Raw genomic sequence first — 14,069 nt, 5'->3', positions numbered from 1 at the left:
ACACTTGTTTTTGTTCCAAAAGTGATAATTTACATGGAATAGTCATTTGCAGTCGAAAAATTAAACATTAAGAAATTTCCATTTCTGACCATCTGGAGAAATTTCGACAGGTCACGGGTCATCGTTTTTCATCAGAAAATTGATTTTTTGGACTGTTGAAAGATTGATTCAAAATGTCATTTGGAATGTGCCTCATGTTGAAGAACTACTTTTTAAAGCCTCAATGTGACCAAAATTGCCATTATTACAGACTTTTTCTCCTATTCAGAAGCTTCTATTTCGACCAATTTAAGGCATTACAGTGACTCTAAACACACTTGTTTTTGTTCCAAAAGTGATAATTTACATGGAATAGTCATTTGCAGTCAAAAAATTAAACATAAAAAAATTTCCATTTCTGACCATCTGGAGAAATTTCGACAGGTCCCGGGTCATCGTTTTTCATCAGAAAATTGATTTTTTGGACTGTAGAAAAATTGATTCAAAATGTCATTTGGATTGTGCCTCATGTAGAAGAACTACTTTTTAAAGCCTCAATGTGACCAAAATTGCCATTATTACAGACTTTTTCTCCTATTCAGAAGCTTCTATTTCGACCAATTTAAGGCATTACTGTGACTCTAAACACACTTGTTTTTGTTCCAAAAGTGATAATTTACATGGAATAGTCATTTGCAGTCAAAAAATTAAACATAAAAAAAATTCCATTTCTGACCATCTGGAGAAATTTCGACAGGTCCCGGGTCATCGTTTTTCATCAGAAAATTGATTTTTTGGACTGTAGAAAAATTGATTCAAAATGTAATTTGGATTGTGCCTCATGTTGAAGAACTACTTTTTAAAGCCTCAATGTGACCAAAATTGCCATTATTACAGACTTTTTCTCCTATTCAGAAGCTTCTATTTCGACCAATTTCAGGCATTAAAGTGACTCTAAACACACTTGTTTTTGTTCCAAAAGTGATAATTTACATGGAATAGTCATTTGCAGTCGAAAAATTAAACATTAAAAAATTTCCATTTCTGACCATCTGGAGAAATTTCGACAGGTCACGGGTCATCGTTTTTCATCAGAAAATTGATTTTTTGGACTGTAGAAAAATTGATTCAAAATGTCATTTGCAATGTGCCTCATGTTGAAGAACTACTTTTTAAAGCCTCAATGTGACCAAAATTACCATTATTACAGACTTTTTCTCCTATTCAGAAGCTTCTATTTCGACAATATCAGGCTTTAAAGTGACTCTAAACACACTTGTTTTTGTTCCAAAAGTGATAATTTACATGGAATAGTCATTTGCAGTAAAAAAATTAAACTTTAAAAAATTTCCATTTCTGACCATCTGGAGAAATTTCGACAGGTCACGGGTCATCGTTTTTCATCAGAAAATTGATTTTTTGGACTGTTGAAAAATTGATTCAAAATGTCATTTGGAATGTGCCTCATGTTGAAGAACTACTTTTTAAAGCCTCAATGTGACCAAAATTGCCATTATTACAGACTTTTTCTCCTATTCAGAAGCTTCTATTTCGACCAATTTCAGGCATTAAAGTGACTCTAAACACACTTGTTTTTGTTCCAAAAGTGATAATTTACATGGAATAGTCATTTGCAGGCAAAAAATTAAACATTAAAAAATTTCCATTTCTGACCATCTGGAGAAATTTCGACAGGTCATGGGTCATCGTTTTTCATCAGAAAATTGATTTTTTGGACTGTTGAAAAATTGATTCAAAATGTCATTTGGAATGTGCCTCATGTTGAAGAACTACTTTTTAAAGCCTCAATGTGACCAAAATTGCCATTATTACAGACTTTTTCTCCTATTCAGAAGCTTCTATTTCGACAAATTTCAGGCATTAAAGTGACTCTAAACACACTTGTTTTTGTTCCAAAAGTGATAATTTACATGGAATAGACATTTGCAGTCGAAAAATTAAACATTAAGAAATTTCCATTTCTGACCATCTGGAGAAATTTCGACAGGTCACGGGTCATCGTTTTTCATCAGAAAATTGATTTTTTGGACTGTTGAAAGATTGATTCAAAATGTCATTTGGAATGTGCCTCATGTTGAAGAACTACTTTTTAAAGCCTCAATGTGACCAAAATTGCCATTATTACAGACTTTTTCTCCTATTCAGAAGCTTCTATTTCGACCAATTTAAGGCATTACAGTGACTCTAAACACACTTGTTTTTGTTCCAAAAGTGATAATTTACATGGAATAGTCATTTGCAGTCAAAAAATTAAACATAAAAAAATTTCCATTTCTGACCATCTGGAGAAATTTCGACAGGTCCCGGGTCATCGTTTTTCATCAGAAAATTGATTTTTTGGACTGTAGAAAAATTGATTCAAAATGTCATTTGGATTGTGCCTCATGTAGAAGAACTACTTTTTAAAGCCTCAATGTGACCAAAATTGCCATTATTACAGACTTTTTCTACTATTCAGAAGCTTCTATTTCGACCAATTTAAGGCATTACTGTGACTCTAAACACACTTGTTTTTGTTCCAAAAGTGATAATTTACATGGAATAGTCATTTGCAGTCAAAAAATTAAACATAAAAAAAATTCCATTTCTGACCATCTGGAGAAATTTCGACAGGTCCCGGGTCATCGTTTTTCATCAGAAAATTGATTTTTTGGACTGTAGAAAAATTGATTCAAAATGTAATTTGGATTGTGCCTCATGTTGAAGAACTACTTTTTAAAGCCTCAATGTGACCAAAATTGCCATTATTACAGACTTTTTCTCCTATTCAGAAGCTTCTATTTCGACCAATTTCAGGCATTAAAGTGACTCTAAACACACTTGTTTTTGTTCCAAAAGTGATAATTTACATGGAATAGTCATTTGCAGTCGAAAAATTAAACATTACAAAATTTCCATTTCTGACCATCTGGAGAAATTTCGACAGGTCACGGGTCATCGTTTTTCATCAGAAAATTGATTTTTTGGACTGTAGAAAAATTGATTCAAAATGTCATTTGCAATGTGCCTCATGTTGAAGAACTACTTTTTAAAGCCTCAATGTGACCAAAATTACCATTATTACAGACTTTTTCTCCTATTCAGAAGCTTCTATTTCGACAATATCAGGCTTTAAAGTGACTCTAAACACACTTGTTTTTGTTCCAAAAGTGATAATTTACATGGAATAGTCATTTGCAGTAAAAAAATTAAACTTTAAAAAATTTCCATTTCTGACCATCTGGAGAAATTTCGACAGGTCACGGGTCATCGTTTTTCATCAGAAAATTGATTTTTTGGACTGTTGAAAAATTGATTCAAAATGTCATTTGGAATGTGCCTCATGTTGAAGAACTACTTTTTAAAGCCTCAATGTGACCAAAATTGCCATTATTACAGACTTTTTCTCCTATTCAGAAGCTTCTATTTCGACCAATTTCAGGCATTAAAGTGACTCTAAACACACTTGTTTTTGTTCCAAAAGTGATAATTTACATGGAATAGTCATTTGCAGGCAAAAAATTAAACATTAAAAAATTTCCATTTCTGACCATCTGGAGAAATTTCGACAGGTCACGGGTCATCGTTTTTCATCAGAAAATTGATTTTTTGGACTGTAGAAAAATTGATTCAAAATGTCATTTGCAATGTGCCTCATGTTGAAGAACTACTTTTTAAAGCCTCAATGTGACCAAAATTACCATTATTACAGACTTTTTCTCCTATTCAGAAGCTTCTATTTCGACAATATCAGGCTTTAAAGTGACTCTAAACACACTTGTTTTTGTTCCAAAAGTGATAATTTACATGGAATAGTCATTTGCAGTAAAAAAATTAAACTTTACAAAATTTCCATTTCTGACCATCTGGAGAAATTTCGACAGGTCACGGGTCATCGTTTTTCATCAGAAAATTGATTTTTTGGACTGTTGAAAAATTGATTCAAAATGTCATTTGGAATGTGCCTCATGTTGAAGAACTACTTTTTAAAGCCTCAATGTGACCAAAATTGCCATTATTACAGACTTTTTCTCCTATTCAGAAGCTTCTATTTCGACCAATTTCAGGCATTAAAGTGACTCTAAACACACTTGTTTTTGTTCCAAAAGTGATAATTTACATGGAATAGTCATTTGCAGGCAAAAAATTAAACATTAAAAAATTTCCATTTCTGACCATCTGGAGAAATTTCGACAGGTCACGGGTCATCGTTTTTCATCAGAAAATTGATTTTTTGGACTGTTGAAAAATTGATTCAAAATGTCATTTGGAATGTGCCTCATGTTGAAGAACTACTTTTTAAAGCCTCAATGTGACCAAAATTGCCATTATTACAGACTTTTTCTCCTATTCAGAAGCTTCTATTTCGACAAATTTCAGGCATTAAAGTGACTCTAAACACACTTGTTTTTGTTCCAAAAGTGATAATTTACATGGAATAGTCATTTGCAGTCGAAAAATTAAACATTAAAAAATATCCATTTCTGACCATCTGGAGAAATTTCGACAGGTCACGGGTCATCGTTTTTCATCAGAAAATTGATTTTTTGGACTGTAGAAAAATTGATTCAAAATGTCATTTGGAATGTGCCTCATGTTGAAGAACTACTTTTTAAAGCCTCAATGTGACCAAAATTGCCTTATTACAGACATTTTCTCCTATTCAGAAGCTTGTATTTCGACCAATTTCAGGCATTAAAGTGACTCTAAACACACTTGTTTTTGTTCCAAAAGTGATAATTTACATGGAATAGTCATTTGCAGTACAAAAATTTAACTTTAAAAAAATTCCATTTCTGACCATCTGGAGAAATTTCGACAGGTCACGGGTCATCGTTTTTCAACAGAAAATTGATTTTTTGGACTGTAGAAAAATTGATTCAAAATGTCTTTTGGAATGTGCCTCATGTTGAATAACTACTTTTTAAAGCCTCAATGTGACCAAAATTGCCATTATTACAGACATTTTCTCCTATTCAGAAGCTTCTATTTCGACCAATTTCAGGCATTAAAGTGACTCTAAACACACTTGTTTTTGTTCCAAAAGTGATAATTTACATGAAATAGTCATTTGCAGTAAAAAAATTAAACATTAAAAAATTTCCATTTCTGACCATCTGGAGAAATTTCGACAGGTCACGGGTCATCGTTTTTCATCAGAAAATTGATTTTTTGGACTGTTGAAAAATTGATTCAAAATGTCATTTGGAATGTGCCTCATGTTGAACTACTTTTTAAAGCCTCATAGTGACCAAAATTGCCATTATTACAGACTTTTTCTCCTATTCAGAAGCTTCTATTTCGACCAATTTCAGGCATTAAAGTGACTCTAAACACTCTTGTTTTTGTTCCAAAAGTGATAATTTACATGGAATAGTCATTTGCAGTCGAAAAATTAAACATTAAAAAATTTCCATTTCTGACCATCTGGAGAAATTTCGACAGGTCATGGGTCATCGTTTTTCATCAGAAAATTGATTTTTTGGACTGTTGAAAAATTGATTCAAAATGTCATTTGGAATGTGCCTCATGTTGAAGAACTACTTTTTAAAGCCTCAATGTGACCAAAATTGCCATTATTACAGACTTTTTCTCCTATTCAGAAGCTTCTATTTCGACAAATTTCAGGCATTAAAGTGACTCTAAACACACTTGTTTTTGTTCCAAAAGTGATAATTTACATGGAATAGTCATTTGCAGTCGAAAAATTAAACATTAAAAAATTTCCATTTCTGACCATCTGGAGAAATTTCAACAGGTCACGGGTCATCGTTTTTCATCAGAAAATTGATTTTTTGGACTGTTGAAAAATTGATTCAAAATGTCATTTGGATTGTGCCTCATTTTGAATAACTACTTTTTAAAGCCTCAATGTGACCAAAATTGCCTTATTACAGACATTTTCTCCTATTCAGAAGCTTCTATTTCGACCAATTTCAGGCATTAAAGTGACTCTAAACACACTTGTTTTATTTCCAAAAGTGATAATTTACATGGAATAGTCATTTGCAGTAAAAAAATTAAACATTAAAAAATTTCCATTTCTGACCATCTGGAGAAATTTCGACAGGTCACGGGTCATCGTTTTTCATCAGAAAATTGATTTTTTGGACTGTTGAAAGATTGATTCAAAATGTCATTTGGAATGTGCCTCATGTTGAAGAACTACTTTTTAAAGCCTCAATGTGACCAAAATTGCCATTATTACAGACTTTTTCTCCTATTCAGAAGCTTCTATTTCGACCAATTTAAGGCATTACAGTGACTCTAAACACACTTGTTTTTGTTCCAAAAGTGATAATTTACATGGAATAGTCATTTGCAGTCAAAAAATTAAACATAAAAAAATTTCCATTTCTGACCATCTGGAGAAATTTCGACAGGTCCCGGGTCATCGTTTTTCATCAGAAAATTGATTTTTTGGACTGTAGAAAAATTGATTCAAAATGTCATTTCGATTGTGCCTCATGTTGAAAAACTACTTTTTAAAGCCTCAATGTGACCAAAATTGCCATCATTACATACTTTTTCTCCTATTCAGAAGCTTCTATTTCGACCAATTTCAGGCATTAAAGTGACTCTAAACACACTTGTTTTTGTTCCAAAAGTGATAATTTACATGGAATAGTCATTTGCAGTCAAAAAATTAAACATTAAAAAATTTCCATTTCTGACAATCTGGAGAAATTTCGACAGGTCACGGGTCATCGTTTTTCATCAGAAAATTGATTTTTTGGACTGTTGAAAAATTGATTCAAAGTGTCATTTGGAATGTGCCTCATGTTGAAGAACTACTTTTTAAAGCCTCAATGTGACCAAAATTGCCATTATTACAGACTTTTTCTCCTATTCAGAAGCTTCTATTTCGACAAATTTCAGGCATTAAAGTGACTGTAAACACACTTGTTTTTGTTCCAAAAGTGATAATTTACATGGAATAGTCATTTGCAGTCGAAAAATTAAACATTAAAAAATTTCCATTTCTGACCATCTGGAGAAATTTCGACAGGTCACGGGTCATCGTTTTTCATCAGAAAATTGATTTTTTGGACTGTAGAAAAATTGATTCAAAATGTCATTTGGATTGTGCCTCATTTTGAATAACTACTTATTAAAGCCTCAATGTGACCAAAATTGCCTTATTACAGACATTTTCTCCTGTTCAGAAGCTTCTATTTCGACCAATTTCAGGCATTAAAGTGACTCTAAACACACTTGTTTTTGTTCCAAAAGTGATAATTTACATGGAATAGTCATTTGCAGTCGAAAAATGAAACATTAAAAAATTTCCATTTCTGACCATCTGGAGAAATTTCGACAGGTCACGGGTCATCGTTTTTCATCAGAAAATTGATTTTTTGGACTGTTCAAAAATTGATTCAAAATGTCATTTGGAATGTGAATCATGTTGAAGAACTACTTTTTAAAGCGTCAATGTGACCAAAATTGCCATTATTACAGACTTTTTCTCCTATTCAGAAGCTTCTATTTCGACCAATTTAAGGCATTACAGTGACTCTAAAAACACTTGTTTTTGTTCCAAAAGTGATAATTTACATGGAATAGTCATTTGCAGTCAAAAAATTAAACATAAAAAAATTTCCATTTCTGACCATCTGGAGAAATTTCGACAGGTCCCGGGTCATCGTTTTTCATCAGAAAATTGATTTTTTTGACTGTAGAAAAATTGATTCAAAATGTCATTTGGAATGTGCCTCATGTTGAAGAACTACTTTTTAAAGCCTCAATGTGACCAAAATTGCCATTATTACAGACTTTTTCTCCTATTCAGAAGCTTCTATTTCGACAAATTTCAGGCATTAAAGTGACTCTAAACACACTTGTTTTTGTTCCAAAAGTGATAATTTACATGGAATAGTCATTTGCAGTAAAAAAATTAAACATTAAAAAATTTCCATTTCTGACCATCTGGAGAAATTTCGACAGGTCACGGGTCATCGTTTTTCATCAGAAAATTGATTTTTTGGACTGTTGAAAACTTGATTCAAAATGTCATTTGTAATGTGCCTCATGTTGAAGAACTACTTTTTAAAGCCTCAATGTGACCAAAATTGCCATTATTACAGACTTTTTCTCCTATTCAGAAGCTTCTATTTCGACCAATTTCAGGCATTAAAGTGACTCTAAACACACTTGTTTTTGTTCCAAAAGTGATAATTTACATGGAATAGTCATTTGCAGTCGAAAAATTAAACATTAAAAAATTTCCATTTCTGACCATCTGGAGAAATTTCGACAGGTCACGGGTCATCGTTTTTCATCAGAAAATTGATTTTTTGGACTGTAGAAAAATTGATTCAAAATGTCATTTGCAATGTGCCTCATGTTGAAGAACTACTTTTTAAAGCCTCAATGTGACCAAAATTACCATTATTACAGACTTTTTCTCCTATTCAGAAGCTTCTATTTCGACAATTTTAGGCTTTAAAGTGACTCTAAACACACTTGTTTTTGTTCCAAAAGTGATAATTTACATGGAATAGTCATTTGCAGCCAAAAAATTAAACTTTAAAAAAATTCCATTTCTGACCATCTGGAGAAATTTCGACAGGTCACGGGTCATCGTTTTTCATCAGAAAATTGATTTTTTGGACTGTTGAAAAATTGATTCAAAATGTCATTTGGAATGTGCCTCATGTTGAATAACTACTTTTTAAAGCCTCAATGTGAAATTGCCATTATTACAGACTTTTTCTCCTATTCAGAAGCTTCTATTTCGACCAATTTCAGGCATTAAAGTGACTCTAAACACACTTGTTTTTGTTCCAAAAGTGATAATTTACATGGAATAGTCATTTGCAGTCACAAAATTAAACATAAAAAAAATTCCATTTCTGACCATCTGGAGAAATTTCGACAGGTCCCGGGTCATCGTTTTTCATCAGAAAATTGATTTTTTGGACTGTAGAAAAATTGATTCAAAATGTCATTTGGATTGTGCCTCATTTTGAATAACTACTTTTTAAAGCCTCAATGTGACCAAAATTGCCTTATTGCAGACATTTTCTCCTATTCAGAAGCTTCTATTTCGACCAATTTCAGGCATTAAAGTGACTCTAAACCCACTTGTTTGTGTTCCAAAAGTGATAATTTACATGGAATAGTCATTTGCAGTCGAAAAATTAAACATTAAAAAATTTCTATTTCTGACCATCTGGAGAAATTTCGACAGGTCACGGGTCATCGTTTTTCATCAGAAAATTGATTTTTTGGACTGTTGAAAAACTGATTCAAAATGTCATTTGGAATGTGCCTCATGTTGAAGAACTACTTTTTAAAGCCTCAATGTGACCAAAATTGCCATTATTACAGACTTTTTCTCCTATTCAGAAGCTTCTATTTCGACAAATTTCAGGCATTAAAGTGACTCTAAACACACTTGTTTTTATTCCAAAAGTGATAATTTACATGGAATAGTCATTTGCAGTCGAAAAATTAAACATTAAAAAATTTCCATTTCTGACCATCTGGAGAAATTTCGACAGGTCACGGGTCATCGTTTTTCATCAGAAAATTGATTTTTTGGACTGTTGAAAAATTGATTCAAAATGTCATTTGGATTGTGCCTCATTTTGAATAACTACTTTTTAAAGCCTCAATGTGACCAAAATTGCCTTATTACAGACATTTTCTCCTATTCAGAAGCTTCTATTTCGACCAATTTCAGGCATTAAAGTGACTCTAAACACACTTGTTTTTGTTCCAAAAGGGATAATTTACATGGAATAGTCATTTGCAGTCGAAAAATTAAACATTAAAAAATTTCCATTTCTGACCATCTGGAGAAATTTCGACAGGTCACGGGTCATCGTTTTTCATCAGAAAATTGATTTTTTGGACTGTTGAAAAATTGATTCAAAATGTCATTTGGAATGTGCCTCATGTTGAATAACTACTTTTTAAAGCCTCAATGTGACCAAAATTGCCATTATTACAGACATTTTCTCCTATTCAGAAGCTTCTATTTCGACCAATTTCAGGCATTAAAGTGACTCTAAACACACCTGTTTTTATTTCCAAAAGTGATAATTTACATGGAATAGTCATTTGCAGTAAAAAAATTAAACATTAAAAAATTTCCATTTCTGACCATCTGGAGAAATTTCGACAGGTCACGGGTCATTGTTTTTCATCAGAAAATTGATTTTTTGGACTGTTGAAAAATTGATTCAAAATGTCATTTGGAATGTGCTTCATGTTGAACTACTTTTTAAAGCCTCAATGTGACCAAAATTGCCATTATTACAGACTTTTTCTCCTATTCAGAAGCTTCTATTTCGACCAATTTCAGGCATTAAAGTGACTCTAAACACACTTGTTTTTGTTCCAAAAGTGATAATTTACATGGAATAGTCATTTGCAGTCGAAAAATTAAACATTAAAAAATTTCCATTTCTGACCATCTGGAGAAATTTCGACAGGTCACGGGTCATCGTTTTTCATCAGAAAATTGATTTTTTTGGACTGTTGAAAAATTGATTCAAAATGTCATTTGGAATGTGCCTCATGTTGAAGAACTACTTTTTAAAGCCTCAATGTGACCAAAATTGCCATTATTACAGACTTTTTCTCCTGTTCAGAAGCTTCTATTTCGACAAATTTCAGGCATTAAAGTGACTCTAAACACACTTGTTTTTGTTCCAAAAGTGATAATTTACATGGAATAGTCATTTGCAGTAAAAAAATTAAACTTTAAAAAAATTCCATTTCTGACCATCTGGAGAAATTTCGACAGGTCACGGGTCATCGTTTTTCAACAGAAAATTGATTTTTTGGACTGTAGAAAAATTGATTCAAAATGTCTTTTGGAATGTGCCTCATGTTGAATAACTACTTTTTAAAGCCTCAATGTGACCAAAATTGCCATTATTACAGACATTTTCTCCTATTCAGAAGCTTCTATTTCGACCAATTTCAGGCATTAAAGTGACTCTAAACACACTTGTTTTATTTCCAAAAGTGATAATTTACATGGAATAGTCATTTGCAGTCAAAAAATTAAACATTAAAAAATTTCCATTTCTGACCATCTGGAGAAATTTCGACAGGTCACGGGTCATCGTTTTTCATCAGAAAATTGATTTTTTGGACTGTTGAAAAATTGATTCAAAATGTCATTTGGAATGTGCCTCATGTTGAAGAACTACTTTTTAAAGCCTCAATGTGACCAAAATTGCCATTATTACAGACTTTTTCTCCTATTCAGAAGCTTCTATTTCGACCAATTTAAGGCATTACAGTGACTCTAAACACACTTGTTTTTGTTCCAAAAGTGATAATTTACATGGAATAGTCATTTGCAGTCAAAAAATTAAACATAAAAAAATTTCCATTTCTGACCATCTGGAGAAATTTCGACAGGTCCCGGGTCATTGTTTTTCATCAGAAAATTGATTTTTTGGACTGTAGAAAAATTGATTCAAAATGTCATTTGGATTGTGCCTCATTTTGAATAACTACTTTTTAAAGCCTCAATGTGACCAAAATTGCCTTATTACAGACATTTTCTCCTATTCAGAAGCTTCTATTTCGACAAATTTCAGGCATTAAAGTGACTCTAAACACACTTGTTTTTGTTCCAAAAGTGATAATTTACATGGAATAGTCATTTGCAGTAAAAAAATTAAACTTTAAAAAAATTCCATTTCTGACCATCTGGAGAAATTTCGACAGGTCACGGGTCATCGTTTTTCAACAGAAAATTGATTTTTTGGACTGTAGAAAAATTGATTCAAAATGTCTTTTGGAATGTGCCTCATGTTGAATAACTACTTTTTAAAGCCTCAATGTGACCAAAATTGCCATTATTACAGACATTTTCTCCTATTCAGAAGCTTCTATTGCGACCAATTTCAGGCATTAAAGTGACTCTAAACACACTTGTTTTATTTCCAAAAGTGATAATTTACATGGAATAGTCATTTGCAGTAAAAAAATTAAACATTAAAAAATTTCCATTTCTGACCATCTGGAGAAATTTCGACAGGTCACGGGTCATCGTTTTTCATCAGAAAATTGATTTTTTGGACTGTTGAAAAATTGATTCAAAATGTCATTTGGAATGTGCCTCATGTTGAACTACTTTTTAAAGCCTCAATGTGACCAAAATTGCCATTATTACAGACTTTTTCTCCTATTCAGAAGCTTCTATTTCGACCAATTTCAGGCATTAAAGTGACTCTAAACACACTTGTTTTTGTTCCAAAAGTGATAATTTACATGGAATAGTCATTTGCAGTCGAAAAATTAAACATTAAAAAATTTCCATTTCTGACCATCTGGAGAAATTTCGACAGGTCACGGGTCATCGTTTTTCATCAGAAAATTGATTTTTTTGGACTGTTGAAAAATTGATTCAAAATGTCATTTGGAATGTGCCTCATGTTGAAGAACTACTTTTTAAAGCCTCAATGTGACCAAAATTGCCATTATTACAGACTTTTTCTCCTGTTCAGAAGCTTCTATTTCGACAAATTTCAGGCATTAAAGTGACTCTAAACACACTTGTTTTTGTTCCAAAAGTGATAATTTACATGGAATAGTCATTTGCAGTAAAAAAATTAAACTTTAAAAAAATTCCATTTCTGACCATCTGGAGAAATTTCGACAGGTCACGGGTCATCGTTTTTCAACAGAAAATTGATTTTTTGGACTGTAGAAAAATTGATTCAAAATGTCTTTTGGAATGTGCCTCATGTTGAATAACTACTTTTTAAAGCCTCAATGTGACCAAAATTGCCATTATTACAGACATTTTCTCCTATTCAGAAGCTTCTATTTCGACCAATTTCAGGCATTAAAGTGACTCTAAACACACTTGTTTTTGTTCCAAAAGTGATAATTTACATGGAATAGTCATTTGCAGTCGAAAAATTAAACATTAAAAAATTTCCATTTCTGACCATCTGGAGAAATTTCGACAGGTCACGGGTCATCGTTTTTCATCAGAAAATTGATTTTTTTGGACTGTTGAAAAATTGATTCAAAATGTCATTTGGAATGTGCCTCATGTTGAAGAACTACTTTTTAAAGCCTCAATGTGACCAAAATTGCCATTATTACAGACTTTTTCTCCTGTTCAGAAGCTTCTATTTCGACCAATTTCAGGCATTAAAGTGACTCTAAACACACTTGTTTTTGTTCCAAAAGTGATAATTTACTTGGAATAGTCATTTGCAGTAAAAAAATTAAACATTAAAAAAATTTCCATTTCTGACCATCTGGAGAAATTTCGACAGGTCACGGGTCATCGTTTTTCATCAGAAAATTGATTTTTTTGGACTGTTGAAAAATTGATTCAAAATGTCATTTGGAATGTGCCTCATGTTGAAGAACTACTTTTTAAAGCCTCAATGTGACCAAAATTGCCATTATTACAGACTTTTTCTCCTGTTCAGAAGCTTCTATTTCGACCAATTTCAGGCATTAAGTGACTCTAAACACACTTGTTTTTGTTCCAAAAGTGATAATTTACTTGGAATAGTCATTTGCAGTCGAAAAATTAAACATTAAAAAATTTCCATTTCTGACCATCTGGAGAAATTTCGACAGGTCACGGGTCATCGTTTTTCATCAGAAAATTGATTTTTTTGGACTGTTGAAAAATTGATTCAAAATGTCATTTGGAATGTGCCTCATGTTGAAGAACTACTTTTTAAAGCCTCAATGTGACCAAAATTGCCATTATTACAGACTTTTTCTCCTGTTCAGAAGCTTCTATTTCGACCAATTTCAGGCATTAAAGTGACTCTAAACACACTTGTTTTTGTTCCAAAAGTGATAATTTACTTGGAATAGTCATTTGCAGTAAAAAAATTAAACATTAAAAAAATTTCCATTTCTGACCATCTGGAGAAATTTCGACAGGTCACGGGTCATCGTTTTTCATCAGAAAATTGATTTTTTTGGACTGTTGAAAAATTGATTCAAAATGTCATTTGGAATGTGCCTCATGTTGAAGAACTACTTTTTAAAGCCTCAATGTGACCAAAATTGCCATTATTACAGACTTTTTCTCCTGTTCAGAAGCTTCTATTTCGACCAATTTCAGGCATTAAGTGACTCTAAAC

This window comes from Triturus cristatus, chromosome 10, assembly GCF_964204655.1.
Source record: "Triturus cristatus chromosome 10, aTriCri1.1, whole genome shotgun sequence".
Lineage (NCBI taxonomy): Eukaryota > Metazoa > Chordata > Amphibia > Caudata > Salamandridae > Triturus > Triturus cristatus.
Note: the sequence above shows the minus strand (reverse complement) of the source record.